This window comes from Rhinopithecus bieti, unplaced genomic scaffold, assembly GCF_001698545.2.
Source record: "Rhinopithecus bieti isolate Rb0 unplaced genomic scaffold, ASM169854v2 scaffold_7884, whole genome shotgun sequence".
Classification (NCBI taxonomy): domain Eukaryota; kingdom Metazoa; phylum Chordata; class Mammalia; order Primates; family Cercopithecidae; genus Rhinopithecus; species Rhinopithecus bieti.
In genome coordinates this window covers 1,357,646-1,373,713 of record NW_016806331.1, presented here as the reverse complement: position 1 = coordinate 1,373,713, position 16,068 = coordinate 1,357,646, and the positions used below count along the sequence as shown (strand labels likewise).

Here is a 16,068-nt window from a genome sequence, read left to right as displayed (position 1 = left end):
ATCCAGCTGCCTGCTTTCTTGCTGTGTAATGCTGTCTCTGTACCATCTGCAGTATTTGAACTTTGAACTTTGAACCTGGCCTTCCAGGTTGCCATGAAGGTAGCTTGTCTAGGTGTGGGGGTGGGATGTGTTTTACTTGATGGCTTGGTAGACTGATGGATGCATTTAGACAAATCACCCCTGGGCTTCCTTCATGCTTTTGATCCCATCTCTCCTTCATCCTGAATATTCTCTCATTTTCCTGATGTCTCTGACTTCCTTTCTGAGCCTCTAAATATACTCTAGTTACTTACATTAAGAAACACAATAAAACAAAACTTTCCCGATCCTGGGTCTCCCCAGTCTGCAGCCCAGGCTCTCCTCAGCTTCCTGTGGGAGAGCTGCTTGTGTGTTTATTTTTGAACCAGGACACAGGTCTCCAGGACACTGGAGAGTGGAAGGGCCTCTGGCTCTGGGGCGTGGGCACTCGCCGTCCGGTGCCTTTGCCCCCTGCAGATCCTCAAGGCCCCGACTCCCACCCAGTCCCTACTGTGGTGGCCTGCTCTGTGTGTGCTGGGACCATCTTCATGCAGGTGCATCTTGCCTTTCACCTGCCTCTGCCTCTCTTGGCACCGGATGCCCAGGGGCACCTGATGGGCTTTCATGCATGTCACCTAGCATGTGTGGAAGCTGCTCCCAGGATCACCCCTGACCACGAGGGCCAGGGGCCAGTGGAGGCGTCCCTGCACCCATTCCTCAGGGAGGCAGCTCTGCGACGCTCCCTAAGACCCTGCAGAGGGTCCCTGTGATGGAACATGCTGTTGGCCATCACTGGGTCAGCATGGTGGCTTGGCACTGCCCCTGTGCATTGGCTCACTGTGCCCATTCCTTGGCCTGCTCCCTCTGTCCCTCACCCAGTGGCCCAAACCACATTTGTCAGAAGCACAGCCAGTCCTTCTGTTGGTGTCCTTGGCTCCTCTGTGCTCAGCTCTCTGAAGCTGGGCTCAGGACCCGCACTCTCCTGGTGGGCAGTCCTGCTTCAGACACCTCTTGGGTTCCTCTCAGTGTGTCTGTGGCCTGTGATGGGCAGCAGGTGAGTAGTGTCACATGGAGGCCGCGGCATGGACTTCACAGTTTTCAAAGGCCCTGGGGTGCAGACGCAGGAACTGTGACTGGCTGGGGGCCCCTGCTCCAGTGCCCGCGGCGCCTTTGGGGCCTCACTGCCGCAGATCCAGAGGCAGCACTACTGCCCCAGCATGGTTGGAACTGCTCCCTGCTTCTCCCCAGCACTGCATGGCCCCTCTGGTCAGCCCAGGCATTCAAGCCAGAAGCTAGCAAATGTATTTTGCTTTTCTCTTCCTAACTCCCGGCAGCCTGCCCATCATCCCTTTGTGACAGTGCTTCCTCCAAAATGCCGTCAAGGCCGCCTGATCCTCTACCAACTCCAAGACCGCCTGTGGTGGCCAGCACTGCTGCTACCGCTTGTGGAAGTGGGTTGCCAAACACAGCCATTATGAAAATGAAATGAGCTAAACTTACAACTAAATAAGTCACATTAAAACAAATGCAATCAGTGCTTACAACTGTGCCTTCCTGATTTCTTTACTGCAGGGCTCTCTTATTGGCTAGCAGGGCTTTTGTGTTCTTATGATGGAAACGCCCAGGTGTGGTGAGGCCCCTTCCAGCCTCTGCCGGCAGTGATGTCCCAGGCCTCTCATGGTGGCCAGCCCGACACTCGCTGCAGCCTGGTCGGCACTGATCCTGCTCATGGCGGGTGGTAGCCATGAAACCAGGCTATCTACTCTTTGAGGAGCCCCACAGCTCCTGTGCCTCAGGCCCGCACCCCGGCCACTTCTGTTGCCTGGAGACCCTTCCTCCGGATCTCAGGGGCCCAGCATCATTCAGAGTTTTCTAGCTTCAGCCTCAGTTCCTCAGAGAGGCCTTTCCAGCCAGTGCGACTCGCCAGCGCCTGCCCTCATGGTCCTCTGCGGGCCAGACCAGCGGTGCCCTCTTGTAGAGCGCACGCTTCCACTGACTGTCGAGCTCCCTCTGCGCCCTCGGCCTCAGCACTGCACCTGCACACGTGGCTGACTGTGGGTGAGCGAATCCTAGAACATCACGTTTTGTTTGTAGAGTGGTGTGTAACATTGTAGAGTGGTGTACATGGTGTATACACGTGTGTGCATAGGGACAAGACTTGGACGACTTTTGCCGTCACCTGTTAACAGTGGACAGTTCCAGGATGTTGCATCACGTCTTTGTTGTGCCTGGTGTCTTCCTCATGCAGGAGAGAGGCCCCTGAGCCTCCTGGCAGAGGCCACAAGGCACCTGCTCCCCGGGGCCTTGTTTTCCTCACCCTTTTTAAGTTGCTTGAAGGCTTCATCATTTGGGACCAGGTGGAGGCACGCAATGCCCGGGTCACCTGCCTGCCTTCTGTGCCCCTGGCTGGCCCGTCAGAGGGAGCAGTGGGCACGGCTGAGTCATGCCGACTCAGAATGTTTCATACATTCTGGCTTCCCAGAATTTCTCGGGAGTACGAGGTGCTCGCACCTCAGCTTTGCCCCCACTCTCGTGTTGCTGGCATCATTACAAACAAGAGAATATAAGGTAGAAATTTCCAGATGCCTTTTTTTTTTTTCTCTTTGACCAACATGTTTTCAGGGTTGATGCCACAAGAACCAGCTCGTGTCTCAAGTGGCATATTTTGGCAGCATGGCCAGGTTCTTAGCTGATGACCTGGAGTCCCAGGGCGCTAGGAAACTCAGGCACTTTGGGGTTGGGGGGCGGCGTCCTCTTCCGCGGAAGTGGAGCGGATGAGATGCTCCCGAGAGGTGGGATCCGCACTTCCTGGGGACCAGTTACTGATCCTAGAATTCCGAGAGGGAAACATCAGACGGGCCGCTCACGGTTTGTGGCCTTGTTGGCAGCACTGGGGAAGGGCCCTGGGGAAGGCGTGGAGAAGCCCAGCGAGAGTCGGCCGTTCATCCTGAGGGCGCGATTTCCACCCAGACCTTGTGGTGAGGGTAGGGGACACTCCTCACCCAGTCGCCTCCATCTCATGCCTCCTGCGGGCCTGGCGTGGTGTGGCTGGTTCTCGTCCCCGGGTCCCCTCCTCTCGGGAGGCCTTCATTTATGGGAGGCACGGTGGGGGCTGTGGGAGATTTCCAGCTTCTGCTGCTGCTGGAGCTGTCCCAGCTCGCTCCACCCTGGGCTGCTCCGACCCCTGCCCTTCTGCTCCCCACCCCCACAGCGTCCTCTCCAGGGAGAGGTTTTCTGCCGGGACAGTGGAGAGAGGACGGACTCAGAGGCAGCGAGACAGGTCTGAACCCCAGCTTTTCTGCCTAGATATTGGGAGCATTACTTAGTTTCTTCCAACCTTGATTTTCTCATCTGTGAGATGGACGTAGTAGAACTACCTCATGAGTTTTTTATAAGGCTGAGCAGATCAAGTGTGAATTTAGTGCTTGGTGCCAGTTTGTTCATGGATCCCTCTAATGAGTCATTTATTCAGTCACTGTTTTTGGCTTAGAAACGTGAGCATCTCCTGGTCAGGCACAGACCTCAGGCTTTGCCTTCTAGCAGCCCAGAGTCTCCTGGGAGAAACAGCAAATCAGGGACTTTGCTTTTGCAAGCAAAAGCTATTATGAAATTTGAGTTTGCAGATGCCCTGGAATCATGAGGGGAGCTCTCTGGCCTGCGGGCCTTGCTGCCCCATTACCTCCAGCCCCTTTCCCCTCCGGGGGCCGGGTGTGGCCCCACAGCAGCTCCACTTTTGTTTCTTTCTGGTTTTTCAGTCCTCCCGGCAGCATAGCTTTTTTGTTTGTTTGTTTGTTTGTTTGTTTGTTTGGAAGAGATGGGGTCTGACGCTATTGCCCAGGCTGGCCTCGAGCTCTTGGGCTCCAGGCGTCCTCCTGAGTAGCTGGACTGCAGGTCCACACCACTGCGCCCGGCTTCTGGAGTGTGGTCTTCCTGGCCCCAACGGTCCTCGTGTTTAAAGAGGAGGAGAGCTGCACTGATGGGCAGGAAAGCCATTTCTTGAGGGAAGGTCCAGAGCCGCCTTAGAAGGTGAATTAAAGCAAACCACAGCCTCCGGCCACTTACTTTGACTGATATGTGGTACAAAACATGTTTTTTTTTTTATGGAGACAGTCTCCCTCTGTCACCCAGGCTGGAGTGCGGTGGCATGATCTCGGCTCACTGCTGCCTCTGTCTCCTGAGCTCAAGCGATCCTTCCGCTGCAGCCTCCTGAGGAGCTGGGACTACAGTTGTTCATCACCATGCCCAGCTAATTTTGTCTTTTAGTGGAGGTGGTCTTGCCATGTTGGCCAAGCTGGTCTCGAACTCTTGGGCTCAAGCAGTCTGCCTGCCTCGGCCTCCCAGAATGCTGAGATTATAGGCGTGAGCCACTGTCCTGGCCCAAAATATGTTTTTATATTTAAAAATTTTCCTTTTCTTTACAAATTAAAATTTTTTTTTTTTTTTTTTTTTTTTTTTTTTTTTAAACCAGAGCAAATGCTTTCTGTGGCCTTGTAGAAAATACTGGTTGGCGGGCATCTCTTCTTGGAAGACTCCCACTGGAGGGGTCCTCAGAGTGAAGTCACCCCCACCCCGGCTTGATGCTCTATTGCCAGTCTGTTTTTCTTTCTTTTTTTCTCTAATGTCTGTGGTGGGGTAATTTGAAAACTCAACCCTCCAGCCAATGGTGAGCACCTGTTCACTTCTCAGACTCCCTGGGCCTCCAGGTGGTATCCACCAGCGGGGAGCCGAGTGTGCGGCTGGAGTGTGTGGCTGCGGTGTGTGGTTGGAGTGTGTGGCTGGGGCCTGCTTAGCAGAGACGGAGAGCCGAGTGTGTGGCTAGAGTGTGTGGCTGGGGCGTGTGGCTGGGGTGTGTGGCCGGGGTGTGTGGCTGGGGCCTGCTGAGCGGAGAGTATTCTCAGTTGTTTGTTTCCGGCAGATCTGAGAACCTGAGTAGTAGGAACTGCTTTAGGCCTGGGTCCTGCTGGCCCGGATGGAGTTGCTGTAGAATGCAGGTGTTTTCTGTGTGAGTTGCTAAGTGCTGTTGGGAGCTCTGGAAGTGTCTTTCCAAAGCAGACGTTATCAAGCCAGGGCCCTGGTGGCTGCACCAGGTTGGGTGGCTGTGTTGCCCTGTTAGGCAGCTAGAACTGGCCTCAGTGGTTCCGGGGGTGCATACACTGCGAGTGGGCACATGGCTGGTGAGCTTGCAGAAGTGCCCCGAGACCCAGGTCCCCGCTCAGGAGTACAGAACGTGTGATGATCAGCGACGGGCCGCAGCGGCGTGACTCGCACCAGCGGCGCAGGGACCATAAACATATTCCTTCCTGCTGGCAGCCCATCCTCCCAGGGTGGTGGCCCAGGGCCTGTCCACCTGGGTCGGTCTGCACTTCTGGGCTTCCCTGTCCTTTCTCCAGCTTCCCCTCCAGTACTGAGCTTGGTGCTCCTCCTTCTTTCCCTACCTCTCACCCCTGTGCCTTCGGAAAGGCCTTACTAGACAGACCGGGGACAAGAGGGAATCTGCTGTTTCTGGGGGCCGTCAGAAGCTGAGCTCGCTGGACTCGGCTCTGGAAGCGTGGTTGTCCTCCGAATACGTGTTTTCTTCTTTTACTGATCCTTCTGCTAAGCTTGAGACCCCACTATACCAGGTGCTGGGTACACCACGGTGAGCGCGACCCAGTCCCTGCTTTCAAGAATGGTTAAGAGAATTGCAGAGTATTAGTGCCATGTAGAGTCCCAGGCGCCACCAGCAGGGGCAAATGCAGGCCTGGGAGGGCGCGGCGGTGGAAGGGGGCTACACAGAGCAGGGGAGGCTCCGCAGCTGACTCGTGAATGGTGTTCCCCAAGGGCTGGAGGCGTGTGTGTTAGGGGCTCAGGGTTGGGGAATTTTGTGGCACGGTGACAGTGTTGCAAAAAGAATGAACTGGTACACAGACCTGATCACTTGGTGGCTTCACCCTAGAACGTGTTGTCAGGCCCCCTGGCCTCTCTCTGCCCTCCGGCCTCCCCTGGCTCTGCTGCTCTGCCGGTCTCTGCAGCCGGCCTTTGGGCAGTGGGCAGTGTCCAGGGAGTGGCCTGTGTCCAGGCAGTGGCAGTGTCCGGGGAGTGAGCAGTGTCTGTGGAGTGGCCGGTGTCCAGGCAGTGAGCAGTGTCCAGGGAGCGGGCAGTGTCCAGGGAGCAGGCAGTGTCCAAGCAGCAGGCAGTGTCCAGATAGTAGGCAGTGTCCAGGGAGTGGCCTGTATCCGGGCAGCAGTCAGTGTCCATCCAGGCGGCAGGCAGTGTTTAGGCAGCAGGCAGTGTCCAGCCAGTGGGCAGTGTCTAGGGGGTGGCCTGTGCCTGGGCAACAATCAGTGTCCAGGCAGCGGGCAGTGTCCAGGTAACGGGCAGTGTTCAGGCAGCAGTGTCCAGGCAGCAGGCAGTGTCCAGACAGCAGGCAGTGTCCAGGCAGCGGGCAGTGTCCAGGCAGCAGTGTCCAGACAGCGGGCAGTGTTCAGGCAGTGGGCAGTGTCCAGGCAGTGGGCAGTGTTCAGGCAGTAGGCAGTGTCTGGGCAGCGAGCAGTGTCCATCCAGGCAGCATCCAGACAGCGGGCAGTATCCAGGCAGCGGGCAGTATCCAGGCAGCGGACAGTATCTGGGTAGCGTGCAGTGTCCAGGCAGCGAGGAGTGGCCATCTAGGCAGTGAACAGTATCCAGGCAGTGGGCAGTGTCCAGGCAGTGGGCATTATCTGGGCAGCAGGCAGTATCTGAGGAGCGGGCAGTATCCAGGCAGTGGGCAGTGTCCGGGCAGCGAGTAATGTCCATCCAGGCAGCAAGTGGTGTCCAGGCAGCAGGCAGTGTCCAGGCAGCGGGTAGTATCCAGGCAGGGGGCAGTGTCCAGGCAGCGGGCAGTGTTCAGGCAGCAGGCAGTGTCTGAGGAGCGGGCAGTGTCCAGGCATCGGGCATTGTCCAGGTACCGGGCAGTGTCCAGGAATTGGACAGTATCTGGGCAACGGGCAGTGTCCGGGCAGCGAGCAGTGTCCGGGCAGCAGGCAGTGTCCATCCAGGCAGTGGGCAGTGTCTGAGGGACGGGCAGTGTCCAGGCAGCGGCCTGTGTCTGGAGAGCAGATGGTGTCTGGGGCGTACTGGTGTCTCAGCTGCAGCTGGAGGGACTTAGGTCCCCATGACTTGTGAAGCCATTTCAGGAACAGCACTGATGACCACGTGGACCACTCTCTGGCCTACTTGGGAGGTCCATCAGGGCTGCTGTGAAGGCAGCACAGACCATACATGCAGAACCCGGGTGCCTGTCCCACTCCTGCCCCTGTCCTGCGGCCCAGGGTCCAGACACATGGAGCTGGAGGCAGAGGGGCTGCTGAGCTGGCTAGACAGATCTCTCTGTTGACGGGACCACGACTTGACACCTTCTCCCCTCGACACCTCCAAGGCATACTTGCCAAGGGTCCGCACCCGTTCTGTGGTTCAGGGGCCTCTCCCTGCCTCTGGGAGGCTGGTGCAGCCGCTCTAACTGGTCTGCCATCTGCAGGTTCTCTGCGTTGCCACCAGAGTGACCTTGCTGGTGTTGGGGTCGGTGTCTGCCGTGAGTCAGCTCCCTGCACAGTCCTCCCTGGCAGTGGAGGAACACTGGTTCTTTGCATGGCCCCAGGGCGGTCCCAGCCTCTGTCCCCGGCCTGCGCTGGCTCGGAGCATGCCGGCCATCTGCTTGGGCGGAGCCTGTCCACCACCGCCTGGTGCCTTCCCGCCCGTCCTTTTAAGGCCTCTCCTCCTCTGGGAAGCTTTCCCAGATGAGGCAGGCGATGGAGAAGCTGCGTCTTCCCTGCCACCATACCCTCAGGGTGGCACTTGGCACCGTGAGGAGCTGTCTGGGGCTCCTCTGGGTGTTTACCCCCGCCGTGAGCTCCTGGAAGGCAGGGGTCCTGGCATTCCATCTTGCCTCCTCGCGTCATGGGTGTGCCTGGCAGCCTGAGGGGCGGGGAGTGGGACCAGGCACTGCAGAGGCCCCCAGCCTGGATCTGAGGCTGGAGCTGGAGTCACAGGGCGGCAGTGCCGAACGCAGGCATGCCACTGGCACACACCCAGGCCGTGCAGACAGGGGCAGTGGCCGCTGTTCTTCCACGCATGTCGCCCTCGTGGCAGCCCTGTGCTGCTGCCTGTGGTAGGGTTAGGGTCTGCTGTCGCTCCTTGGGCCATGACATCGCCACTACCATGACATTCGCGGAGCTCCGTGGGCATCCATGGGAGCGTCCGGACCAGCAGCGCCTCCGGTACACAAGGCTGTTTCTTGGTGAATCAGCAAGTCTGGGCTCCTGCCGTTTCTGGGTGAGCCCTGTGCTTGGACAGTTATGAATCATTTGCTTGCCTCTTGATTTGCGTCAATCAAACCACATGTGAAGAAAGCGGCAGTGAGCAGCGCTCTGCCGGCAGCCTGGCTCCAGCGCGGGGTGGCTTGCCAGGGACAGCCTCAGGAGGCCAGCCTGCGCGGCCTGGTGGTGTGGGCTGCGGGCCTGGGGTGGCCTCAGCCCGAGGGGCTTCCGGCCGGCCCCCGCCCTTTCTTCCCCCGATCCCCGTCAGCCGCGGGAGATGGGTGAGATGGTAATGATAGCCTGGTGTGTGCTGGCTTCCTACGTGTAATCCTGTGGCCAGGGGCACATATTCGCAGCTCTGGGAATGTTTACGGTTGGAAGCTCATCTGCTGATCTGTTCTTCCCTGTCACACAAAATCACTCCAGGACAGGGCTCCTTGCAAAGATTCCTTGTAAGAAAGGCTTAATTAAAAAGGGATGTCACCGTGCCCCTCCCCTCCTTCAAACCAAGAGGGGCAGCAGGAGGGGAGTGGCCCAGGTTCGGAAGGACAGCCGCGAGGAGCTTGGGCACCAGGCCAGGCCTAGGGAAGGTCCATCCACCTGGGACTTCTGAGCTTTTTCTTTTCTGGAACAGCTTTGGGGATGAGCCTTGCCCCCCGTTGAGTCACTGTGACAGCTCTGCACTGTGCTGGGCTGAGAGAGCCTCGCCGTGGAGGGCCAGCTGGGAAACTAGGGCTCCCAGGGGACCCCTGCTTCAGTGGCTTGCTTTGCTTTGGTTATTTTCGAGGTAAGCAAATTAGGTTCTCGTTTTTACTGTAAAGGTTACTTTTATTGTTGAATTAGCTGTTGAATGGTAGCTGTTGTCCTGGTTTCCTGGTTAGTCATGGCTGTGGCTCGTGCCTTAGAGACCAGCAGCACCCTGGCTCATTCCCATCTCTTGGTGGGGTCCATACATGATTTGCCCTTAAAACTGGGAGGGGATGCCAGGGTGCACTGGGTTTGTGCTGCCTTTTGGTAACGATCAGAGGTGGGGTTTGTGCTGCCTTCTGGTAATGATCAGAAGTGTGTTTAGATGTGCCTGATCCAGGGAATCGTGGAAACTTAGTGGCCATGGGGTCCTCTGGCTCTGAAATTGCTCGCTGAACGGGCTGGGAGAGTGTAACCTGCCATAAGTGTGAGCCCAGGTTTATGTTTGCAACAAATAATAAACAGCAAAACAGAACAGCGTGACACCCCTGTCCAAATCTAGCACCTTCACTGGCTATCTTTCATTTTTTATTACAGAAAGTGTCCAACATTTACGAAAGTGCAAAGACGATAAGGAGCGGACTAGGCGGCTGCCCCCACCTTCAGCGATGACTGAGCAGGGCCAGGCCTGCCCCACTGTTTTGTTTCAAAGCTACTGTCATGCAAGTGTCTGCTGAACAGGCAACCGTATTACATTGTCACAGCTTTAACACGCTAATACATGAATACCATCAGATAATCAGTCATTTAAAATCCCCATTGTCTCAACCAGTTTTCATTCTCTTTTCTTTTTGTATGTGGCTGTTGTTCAAATAAGTGTTAAGTAAGGTTCTTGGGTTCCGATGGGCCACTGTCACTTGTGATGGACACAGCTGTTCCCTGCCTCTTGCCCTCCAATTTGTTGGGGAGCTCGGCTTGTTGTCCTGTTACGTGGCCACAGCGGAACTCTCACTGCCCGTGTCCATGTGGCATGTTGAGCAGGTTCCTCCCCACTCTCTTTCTGGTGGCCTGGTGGTCGCTGCTGGAGCCTGTGATGGACTGGGGCTAGTCGGCAGGACTGTGGCATGGGAGTGTAGGCGTTCTGCTGGGTGATGAGCAGGTCCTGAAGGTCGTGGTCTAGCTTCATTCCCTCCTTCCTGGGGGCTGCAGAGTGATAATCTGAGAGACTTATTCTTGACTCAGGTAAAAGACTTCTGCAGAGAGGAAGTGCCCTCATCAGCTCTTCAGCTCACAGAGGAAACACTTTCTTCATTTACCATCTTTCAGAGGAATGAGCTCGTTGCTTTACATCATCTGAAGGTACCTAGCGAGTTTTGTTGTTTATTTTTGTGTGTAATTGTGAGCTCGTGGATTTAAGTGTATTCCATGTCTTTTAGGCCTTTGCTGTTGTTATTCTCACTGATGTTCACCTTGTCCTCCTTGATGCACAAGGCCCTGTGGAGTTGGCCCTTGAGTCTTTTGGACATAACCCTTGCAGTCTTTGATTGGTTCCTTGCTCTGCTGTGACAAGACACCTTGTCACCTTGTATAATTCCTGTCCCCGGAATTTATCTGATAATCCCTCATCTCAGTATCCTTAAACACATGCGTAAAGTCCGTTGGAGCATCTGAGGTGATGTGTTTCTAGGTTCCGGGAATGAGGATGTAGACCCTGTGCGGAGTACCGTTTATCTTTCCTGTGCTCAACCCTCAGACCTGCAGGTCTGGTCTCTGACTCTGCCGCTCATGGTAGGCAACTCTCTGGCCAGATCGCTAGGGAGGGAAGAAACCGTTGCAGGAATGCAGGGACAGCTTGGGATGAGAGGGCCAGGGTAGATGCCCATCTAAGGGTCTAGGGAGGCACAGAGGTGAGCCCCTCTGCTGCTCTTGTCCCCTGCAGCTGCCTGCCCTGCTCTGCCAGGGTCAGAGGGCATCACCTGGGGCGCCCACAGCAGCAGGGCAGGGGTGCCTTGGGGGTGAGTGCAGATGGCTGGCTGCGAGAGGTTCCAGTGCTGGGTTTGACGGTCAGGGTGGTCTTGTTGTCTTTTTGATTCTGGCCATCCTTGTGGATAGAAAGTGACATCTCATTGTGATTTTGATTTACATTTTCCTGAGGTTAACAACTAATGATGGCAAGCATCTTTTCACATGCTCATGGGCCATTGTACATCTTTGGAGAAGTGTCTGTTCAAATCCTTTGCTCATTTTAAAATTAGGTCGCCTTTTTATTGTTGAGTTGTCGAGGCCCTTTATATTCTAGATGCAGCTTCTTGATCAGATATATGGTTTGCAAATATTCTTTTCCATTCTGTAGGTTGCCTTTCTGGATGGTGTCCTTTGAAGCTCAGAAGATTTTTATTTTGATGGTATCCTGTTTAGCTGTTTTTTCCTTTTGCTGCCTGTGTTTTGGTAACCTATCAGAGACATTTATTGAACTCAGATTGGATTGGCATGGTGATGTGGGCCCCCTCTTGGGGCTCCTGGCTTTTGGCTTCCGTTGGCTGTAAATGCTAAAAGGCTTCTCTGGGCTGTTCGGAGAGACAGATTTGATTGCCCAGCCAGCTTCTGCAGCGTCTAATGGCTGGATTCGCTTTTCCCACAGTTGTTTTTAATTGAATGTCCATGGGAAAGTGGCCAAGTAAATGGAAGGTTTCACAGAGAGAGCTGGGTTTCTTTGTTGACTTTTTTGGAAACTGTGCTTTTTTGTCATTATTGTGCAGAGTTTGTTGGAATCTGGCGCCAGGTTGTGAATGTCCGCTGAGATTTGTGTTGGTCTTGTTGAGTATGGCAGCATGATAGTGGCTTTTCCCCCACTCTAAACACAAGTTCCAGGAAATTTCGAGGCTCTGTGTAACTTCCAGGTGGACATCTTCCCTATTGAGAGGTTAATTCTGGGACATGGAGCCGTCAGGGACTCTGAATGTGGGACACACACCCTGAGGGGAGAGGCTGCGTCTTGGAAGGATGAAGGGCAGCCTGTCTTCGGGGTCCAGAACTGAACTCTCCCTCAGCAGCTGTGCCGGCCTCAGCCACCCAGGCTTTGTGTCGGTAAAATGGGGATGACGACAGCGCCTACCTGAGAATCTGGAGAGCCACGCTGGGGGATGGAGAGCTCTAGGGAGGATGCCGGCAGAATTGCCTCTCACAGTCCTGAACACAATCACCAGGAGGAACTGTTGACTTCATGTGAACTGAGTATTCCTCGCTATTCCAAACACAGCAGCACTGAAAACTTAGAATGTGTAAACAAAAAACACACTAAGCAGACCGAGCATGGTGGCTCACACCTGTAATCCCAACACTTTGGGAGGCCACAGTGAACGGATTGCTTGAGCTCAGAAGTTCAAGTCTGGGCAACACGACAAAACCCCTTCTGAAACCCCTTCTCTACTAAAAGTATACAAAGTAGCCGGGCCTGGTGGCGTGCACCTGTGATGCCAGCTACTCGGGATTCTGAGATGGGAGGATCACCTGAGCCCAGGAAGTCAAGGCTGCAGTGAACCATTATTGCACCACTGCATTCCAGCCTGGGCAACCGGAGTGAGACCCCATCTCAAAACAAACACCGAAAAACACACTAAGCCCCAACCTTTTTACTGGTTTTACATTCTGAATCTTGCATTTCCTTCAGCTCCAAATTAATGAGGAAAGTGAAGGTTGTGTGTCTATCAGATAAATCCAGTCCTTTGAGTTGTAAGTATTTTGGGAGATTTGTAACTAATTAGGATATATTTAATATTAGTGCACATATTTGCCATGTTTCTGAATGAGGAACAGACACTCTATTTTCCTTGCCAAAAGCTAGCCTATCAGTGTATCATTTACTCTGTGTTTGGGGTTTTTTGGAGGTCTGTGCATATATTGGTTTGAACTAAGAGCCACTTAAGTCTACACGTGCTGCTCACAGTAACACATCTGTTGCATCCGTCAATAGGTCATCTTACTCCTTTCCATTAAGTAGATGGTTTAATGATTTCAGAAATGTCAGATAGTTGCCCGTTAGTGCACGTAAGAAATTATACAAATGTTGAATGCAAATAGCACATCTCTGTTTGGAACAAGAGAGTGGTCCGGTTCCCAGGAGACTGGAAAGCATTATAATATTCCCGATTAGGTTATAAATGTCTAGGATTTTTAGCCCCCGGACTATTTCAGCTTATTCTGGATTCTCATTTTTAAAGGCCTCTTTTTCTCTATCACCTGCTTCACTGTGTCTCACCGTGAGATTTCCTGTTTTTCTGCATGTCGCCAGCTCTGCCCTTTCTCCTTTCCAGTTGAATACATTGGGGGACAGCTAATGAGCGTCCCATTGAGGCCACGGCAGGTTCCTTGGGCTTGCTCAGAATTTCCCTCTCCACGGTGTCACCAACAGTGCTTCTCTATTTCCATCATCCATTCATTTTTACACATACAGTTGTGGACAGGCCGCAGGGTCCACACAGCTGCTGCAGTGCAGCCTGAGACAGAGCTGATGGGGCAACCTCCAGGACTCTGGGTCCTCACCTGCTGCCTTGAGAGTAGTCAGGCTGCTGAAAGGCTGGTGACATCCTGAGCTCATCCAGAGAGTAGGCTCTGAGACCTCAAGGGCCACGTGTGTGCAGTTGACTCTCTCCCAGAGTTGCCTGTTGCGTTTTGTGTAAGGACATCATTTGAGGGGGGGAGGTAAGTCAGGTCCACTCACCACTCCTGTCTACGAAGCCCTGACACATGATAATGTGCAATTAACAAAGTGCTGGGATGAGATCCGAGCCAGCCTTGGGTCGTAAGAACCAAACCCATCATCACTGGCCTTGTAATTACACTATTGTGTGTGGACAGTTTGTACTTTTCCCCTTTCGAGCAACTTGGAAGATTTGCTGTGTCTTGAAGTTGAAATGACTTGAGTCATCTTCCTTTAGAAGCCTTCTGTGTAGAAACAGCCTCTGAACGCGTGGTGAGCCGGCAGTCCTGGCCACAGGGTGACCAGTGCTTGATATTTGTCTTTTTAGGAAAGTGCACAGGGGCTCACAGTGGCCAGCCCACTGGGGCGAGTGTAAGGACCCTCCTCCTCCAGGAGACCAGCAGGGTGTCATGCTTCTCATTCAGTGGGGAAAACTGAGGTTCTGAAGAATGGAGCTTGCAGATAATTCCTGCAAACTGGAATGGAGTTTGGCACTGAGCTAAAAGGTGTTGAGGTGATGCCTGCAGGAGTTACCTGGCCAGTGCCAGGAAGTCAGACCCCACCCTTCCTTGGGCACATAGACAACGTACAATATTTGCTAGGTGCGTGTGTGCATCACATGGATGTAGAGGTATGATTGTACGTACGTATGAATGATGGGGGTGCTTGGGCGGCTTCCATCTGCTGGTAAATTAAGTCTTAGTGTGCACATTAAGAGCACCTTCTAGTTGAGCGTTTCCAGTGGTGGCTGCCTAGATCTAGTTGAGCGTTTCCAGTGGTGGCTGCCTAGATCTAGTTGAGCGTTTCCAGTGGTGGCTGCCTAGATCTAGTTGAGCGTTTCCAGTGGTGGCTGCCTAGATCTAGTTGAGCGTTTCCAGTGGTGGCTGCCTAGAATCACCTAGAATGAAGCCGCTGGAAGCTATGGAAGTGCTGGGTCCTTGAGATTTCTTGCCAGTGCGATGAGCCTTTCTTGAAAAGCCAGCTCAATTCCATTCTTCTATGTAGCTGTTTCCTTGTTTCTTTCCATTTTGTGGGGGTAGGGAGCCTGGCACCATCCACCTGGTGCCCTAAGGTCTCCTGGTAGGCTTCCACACAAAAGCTTGCCTGTGTGACCCTGTTCTTGGTTAACGACTGACAAAAAGGCTAAGAGAAGTTCAGTTCTCACACCTGGGTCTCTGCAGTTTCCTGGGGAGTCCTCTTCCATTTTCTCTGTCAATCCCTCGCAAGGGGCTGTGTCCCTGACCGGAAATGGGTGGTCACCTGGGATCACCCTATCTTCCTTGGCCTGCAGGCCTTCTAGTCACAGGGCAGGTTCTCCTGTCCCTCCAGGCGGTCATGAGCACCAAACTGATTGTACTGTTGAAAGTTTGGTAAAAGCCAGTACCGAGGAAGTATGTTGATTCCTTTTTGTGGTACGTCAGAACTCAGGGAGAAATCTGTTTACTTTCCTGATGACTGTCTTTATCCTTGACATGTGGCTTATTTACTCAGTGTCTTTTCAAAATCACACTTTATCCTGAGAAAATCTAGATGCAAGTCTAATCTCTGATCTCTTGGCTCACTCTTTGCAGTGCGGAGTGGGCCCTGGCCCTGCTCCTTCCAGGACGGGCCTGCCTAGGGCTGTCAGTGGGGCCTGGCCCCCCAGGGCCACCGTCCTGGCCACCAGCCCGAGGCTGGGAGCGGCCAGTGCTGTTGGCATTCCCATTGTGCTGAGGACCAAGCTCACTTCCTCCAGCACCCATTCCTGCTTCCTAAGGAGAAAGCTCAGCAGCAAGAATGGGATGAACTGAGCAAATAAATTACAACCAAGTGAATTTAAACCCCTCTCAAAACATTTTCTGATTATTTTGATAACTCTTTGACCTAATTTGGACAACAGTTAGAGAAATTCTGATTTATGCCTGGAATTCAAGTATAGCCTGTAGCTTGGTGTGTGTGTTTTAAGTGCTTGATATTTGTCTTTTTAGGAAAGTGTACTCATTCTTAGACGAGATGGTATTTGAAAGACGGTGTTTGGAATGTGCGGAATTACTGGGTAAGAACTCAGAAGCTGGGAGCAATGGCAAGCGGCTAGCTCTGTGTGGAAACTAACCAGCTGGCTGGAGCAGTCTCTGTCCTTGCGGGTGGAGAAGCCTGCGAGGGGATGCAGAGGGCCTGCCCCAGGGCAGAGCTCTTCTTGATTTTAGTCTCCCTTGCCGTGTAGAAGGGCGCAGGGCCCCTGGCACAGGCCTCTTCTGCGGAGCCCTCCAGGTCCGCCTTGGCTCAGGGCTCCGCCTCCTCGTGAGGAAATGTCATGGAGCTGTGGTTTGACGTTTCCGGTTTGTGGCTAGTTTCTTGTGTGTACAACTCTCTATAGCTGTGCCGAGCCCTTCCGGGAGCAGTTGTAGATTT

General features: G+C 53.9%; 1 protein-coding gene across 10 annotated transcripts in view; it reads left to right on the top strand.

The window, feature by feature from the left end:
• Positions 1-16,068, top strand: part of HDAC4 (histone deacetylase 4) — a 356,361-nt gene that overhangs the window by 123,887 nt on the left and 216,406 nt on the right. The window lies entirely within an intron of this gene.